The 5,881-nt window shown below is 41.5% G+C and overlaps 1 pseudogene; it reads right to left on the bottom strand.

The window, feature by feature from the left end:
- Positions 1-3,318: 3,318 nt before the first annotated feature.
- Positions 3,319-5,580, bottom strand: LOC125217570 (annotated as a pseudogene).
- Positions 5,581-5,881: the final 301 nt, after the last annotated feature.

Here is a 5,881-nt window from a genome sequence, read left to right as displayed (position 1 = left end):
CGTGACAAGAATACGATGATGATACTACTTTCAACTATAGTTATTAATTTTAACGATATGAGGAGGCTGCTTGGAAATTGGAAGATGAGATGATAGAGGAATATTATATTCAAGGAGGTAAGCAAATTTCGGGACGAAATTTTTGTTAAGATGGGTAGATTGTAACACCCCGACTTTTTGCTACCTTTTTATTAATTCTTGAAGGGATCGTTTGTGCATCTGAATATTTTTTTTTTTTTGCCTTTGTTTCTTTTGCGGAGAGAATGATTTTACAATTTGGGCTTAAACAATTATTCTTTTGCTAGCCCAATTCTTTTACTTGAGGAAACTACTTGTTCAAAGCCCAAGACTTCTTATTTTTCGTTTTTCTTGATCCCAGTTTATTGGAAAAGCCCAATCACACAAATATGATGAAAACCACGCTCTAAATTATCGGTTACGGAAAATCTTGGCCATGATCTGCACTACCAATAAAATAGGAACCAGACTATCTATATAAATCATCTCTTCTCCACGTCTCTTGTCATTCAATCAATTTTAAAAATCCAAAGAGAAAACAGAGAGATAGAGAGCCGTAGCCTACTAGCAAAATCATCAACTCCAGATCGGTTCACATTAGCAGCAGCGAGAACTACGATGGAAACAACCTCGATGCGACAGCGGGGCTGATCGGGACCACACAGGGTAAATCAGAGCTGCCTGGTGAACCGAAGAAACGATTGGACAGAAGTGGCGACAGGCTGCCCCGGCGGAGCAGCAACGTCCGATCAGCAGCGGCGATCTCAGCGGGGCGGCAACGATCCAACAACGGTGGGCGAATCAGCGAGCAGCAGCGGCTGTTGTGGCAGCTCATGACGGACAGCATCTGTGAAGACGGAGAATTACATGAGGCAACGATGGCGTAAAACTGTGACAGCAACCAACGATGCTGCGATCTGACCGACGGAGGAGAGGAGTTGGGACAGCGAGCTTGTCTCTTGGTGACAAGGCTGATGGGTGTTGATCGAAGGAGGGGCAACGGCGAAGCTGCTGAACGACGAGCGGGCAGAGGCATCAGCGGCAGAGAGGCGATGGTTTCCGTGGTGACCACCGCGGTGGCGAAGGGCAGATTGCGACTGCTCGGTGATGAAGGCAGATCGGGCAGCAGCGGTGACCGGCGGCGCCATCAGCGGCGATGTGGAGAGTGCATTGCGACGATCAGATTGCTGAGAGAGAGAAGAAGAGAGTAAGAGGGAGAGATGGAAGTCGTTGCACACAGTCGAGAGAGAGAGAGATGTTTGTTTTTGGGGAAGAAGAGCATTTATTTTTGAGAAGAGATCAGAATCTTCTAACTAAGATCGAAGGGTAAGGTTTAACGTCACATAGGATGCATGCTTTGTTTAATTGAATATATTTTTTTCCTAGAGTCTAATTTTTTTCATATTATGTTCTTTTAAAAAGGGCGATTTTTGCATGCTATTTGAGAACGGAAAGGATTGACAAGTGAAGGATTTAAGAGAACGAGGTGGGCTTTCTTTTTAAATAAGGGCAATGCCCTAAGTATATTTTTATGTGAAAATGATATGAATATTTGTCATGCCGTGTTTTGTTTTATCTATGGAACCTATCTGCTGTGGCTTTTGCCATCTATGGATAATCGAATTCGGGTCTGACTAGGGAGTGAGTCCCTACTCAGGCTAGTGTACACCAATGGGGATCGTGAGCCGTCTTTTGGGTCGGCCGGTCTAGTGACTTGGAATGTGGCCACATTCCTTGTCATCAATGGATCAGATATGGTAGACATCTATGGGAAAATGGTTGATCAACCGACTTTTACGATGGAAATGATTTTAGTGTCTTGGGTATTTTTTTTAAAGTTAAAACCCAAGGTCACTCAATGATGGCATGATAAATACTTTTTATAAAATATTTTTGGCATGAGTCCACTGAGTGCATCAAGTACTCAGCCCTGCATTTTTTTTTAAAATGTGCAGGTTGAGCTGTGACGAGCGCGGTGGGTGTTGAGCATAAAAGTGAAGAATGTATATTCTATGTTCAGAATATGTTGTGTCTTCATACATAGCATTATTCTACTCTCGAAATGCTTCCGCTGAATGTTGTTCTTTTGAGTTCATGTATAAGTTGAGATAATATCATTTTGAGTTGTTGCTTGTTGAAGTGATACTCTGATTTTTATTCGAGCCATTTTCTATTATATTGAGCTTTGGTCGAGTTTCGTTATTTTCCCCTTTCTTCCCCGATTCTTTAACCCTCCCCTGGTCGCGATTCACCATGTTTTCTATCCAGAGAAAATGCGGGCGTGACAATTTCTTTGTTTGATTCTTGTGTTTTTTCAATTCAATTGCTTAGCTACCAATTGGGTTTGTTGACCTAGTTTTGAGTAATTGAGAGATACCTAATTAGGATTGATAAAAGAATGAACAATACCTAGATAATTTGCATTCGAGAGAATGAATTCTAGAGTGAGGGCTTCAGCCTTTTGTTTTAAGGAGTTAATTGTGAAGTATTAGAAGGAGACTTCAATATTAATGATTAATCAACTAGTTGAGTGCATTCGAGAGAGGGCTTAGCCTAGACTAGTGGCTTTCCTAGTAATCCTAGACACATAAAATGGGTAAGCGAAGTTGTTGAATTGTTCGCATCGTGTTCGTTGTAGTTGGATTCAAGGCTCTACCGTGTTCTTTTATTTGAAACTGCTCTTTGTTGCGTGCTTTTAGCTTGTTTATGTTTATTTGTTTTTCTTCAAAATCAAAACCAACCTTTCCAGATTCTCTAGATAGTAGTTAAAATCGGTTCGTGGTAATTAAGTTGCACAATTTGTCTTTGTGGATACGATAGTCTTACTTTATCATCGTCTTCAAATTCCAATAACTTTATCATCTCAAGTCATCTTCTGATATTGGATCGTTCTCCCCTGCCGCTCACTTAACAAGTCTTATTCCCTCTCAATTTTTTTCTACAGAGAGGGCGACCATTGCCTTTTTCCGGTCAAACCTTAGTACAACTCAACCTTCTCGGACGCCGGGGGAGGGGCGGCCGCCCCCTCCTGCCCCCCTGGATCCGCCACTAAGTACACTAGTGATGGTTAATATATAGATTGCTTGACATTGGGTAATGGAGTATTATTTTTGGTTGTGCATAAAATTATCATCAATGCCCGGTAGCATTTATGTTTTGGTGTAGCTGTTGTTTAGTTGGTACTGAACTAGCGTGTTACGAAACTGATCAAATGTGTTTCAACAATATTCATAATTCATGAAATACATGTAAATTGATCATACTATGTTTCTTCATTCATAATTCAAGAAAGACATGTTATATGAAATTCAACCAAATATAGTCAAAAAGGAGAATACATCACACACAACATTACGCATAACACAAACAAACAACAACTCTTGAGCATGATACCACTATCAATCAATTAGAACTTCCCAATTGCTGAAAGAAGTCTTGAAAAACACCATCAAATCTCTCCATCTCTTGAGGAGGCAAAGCCACCATTGCACCAACTCCACCATCAACGCTGTCACGAAATATCCAACATATATCCTTCCGATGGTTCACCACAGGGCAACAATAAACCGGTTTTCCCCAAGGGTACTCAACCCGCTCAAACCCTAACCCTAGCCACGAGCTAACCATATAATCTCCATGGGGCACCCCTCTATGCCCCTCCATCCAATCAAACGCCGATTTTATATACTCATCCGTCATCACTTCCGCCCCTTTCGTCAGCACCTCCACCACCCCCGAAAACGGCCCCTTCTCAAGCTCCTCCACCGCAGCCGAAACCCCTATCGGAAGCACCCCATTTCCACTATATCCCGGTGGAAGCTGCGGATTTCTCCTTGGCCTTATATCAATCACATTAAGCAAAGTCGAAACCCTCTCTTTCTCATCTATGCCGCCGCTAGAGAGGGCTTTGCACCGCCATATGAGCGCTGCTGCCACGCCGAAGGTTGTGATCTTCGCGTTGGCGGCGGTTTTGGCCTTTTGTTTTAGGTTTTCAATGTCCGTGAGAGTGAGTTTGAAGATCTTGAAATCGAGTGGCTCACGGCGGCAGTCGAAGACTGGGGGAGAGGAGTCCTCGCTGACGGGGAGGCGGAGGTCGAGGAACTCGGGGTGGGGGAAGGAGATGCGCGGCGGGGATCGGGCGGCTAGGAGGCGGCGGTCGTTGCATGGGATGTGGGCTAAGGGTTTGTCGTCGAAAGCTTGAGAAGCAAGGTTTTCTATGAATGATTTGGCGCCTAATCCATCGAGTAAGATGTGATTAGTGCATATTCCGATTGCAAATCCACCGCATTTAAATGATGTTACCTGCAAATCTGCAATTATGCGTTAGAAGGATAGCATAAGATCAATTTACAATGAAAAAAAGCTTCATTTCATTATGAAAATTACTCCATCGGTCCCACTTTAGGAGCCCTAATTGAGTAGGCCACGGATTTTAGAAATGTAGAGGATAGTTGGGGAAAAAAAGATAGTCGAATGTGAGTCCTATTTTTATATACTCCTTCCATCCCATAGAAATAGAATTATTTGGGATGACACGAGTTTTAATGCGTAGTTGTAAAGTTTGAGGGAAGGATAAAAAGTGGTTGAAATAATGTAGTGGAGGTGGGGTTCATAAATAATAAAGTAAAAAAGGAGAAAAAAGTTTCGATAAATGGATATGGACTAGTTTTGTGAAAAGGACGAAAAAGGAAATTCAGCCTGGCCTATTTCTATGGGACCGGGGGAGTATTAGTTTTATTATAAAATTAGAGTGGAATGTGGAACCTATAACTTCCTCCATTCCGCGGTAGTGAATGCGTTTCTTTTCGGCACGTGATTTAAGAAAAAATGTTTTAGGTGAGTTAAGTAAGGGAAGAATATAATAAGAGAAATGTGTTGATTTTACTAAAAATGGAAATAACTCTACTACTATGGAACGTGTCAGAATAACAAAATGACTCCAATATACTAATAGAGGGAGTACTATTTATGGAGTATTCTAACTGAGACTACTAAATTGAGACAAACTAAAATGAAAAATTGGATTTCTAAAGTGGGACAGAGTAAAATGAAAAACTGGAACTCCTAAAGTGGGACTAGGAAATATGATTTGTAGCCATAAGCGTACCTGAAAAAAACACAGCGGTTGGTCAACTTCAGGTGCCAAATTGTCCAAGTTTTGCGCAACAAGCTGGCGGTATCCCAAGTTTGGATAAACCAAGTAGCTCCCTATCTCTTCCAATGATAGCTCCGACGACGCAACGACGAAGCCGACTCCGGCTCCGTTGCAGTCCATCTCTAGGCGGCCAATCTTGGCGTTGAGTTTGAGCCTTCCAGCCATAAAATCATAGTGCACAAGCACTTTTTCAAGTCCCATCTTAAGGCGTTTCACGACATTTTCAAAGGGGAAATCTTTATTTGGCTTAAAGAAATGAGCTGTTGGGATATTGTAGTTGAGAGTTTGGTCGACGTTTGACAAAAAAACTGTTTTGTGTGGGATTTCTTGAGATGGGAATACAAGGGAGCTGTGGTGAATGTGATCTTGAGATCATTCAAGGAAGGGAATGGAGATAGAGATGCCATTTGAATTGATTTTTGTTGATTGCTTTTGGTTGTAGAGCATGTGTACTTATATTGTTTGAGTAGGGTAGGCTAGCAAGATCATGGTGATAACATTTTGTAATTTTGTAAATCTATTTCACACTTACATTTATTACGGGCGGAAAGAGTATTAATTGCTACTCACTTTGTCCCCCCCCATCAAAATAGAGACTATTTTTTATTTTAGTTTGTCCATAAGAATAGTTCATTTTATATTTTTTGTCACTTCTATATTTCTTGCGAGATGGAATTCATCTCCACTAATATACTCCAATAAATTATT

Source organism: Salvia hispanica, chromosome 4 (assembly GCF_023119035.1).
Source record: "Salvia hispanica cultivar TCC Black 2014 chromosome 4, UniMelb_Shisp_WGS_1.0, whole genome shotgun sequence".
In the NCBI taxonomy this organism is placed as follows: Eukaryota; Viridiplantae; Streptophyta; class Magnoliopsida; order Lamiales; family Lamiaceae; genus Salvia; species Salvia hispanica.
This window is presented reverse-complemented; position numbering and strand designations above follow the sequence as displayed.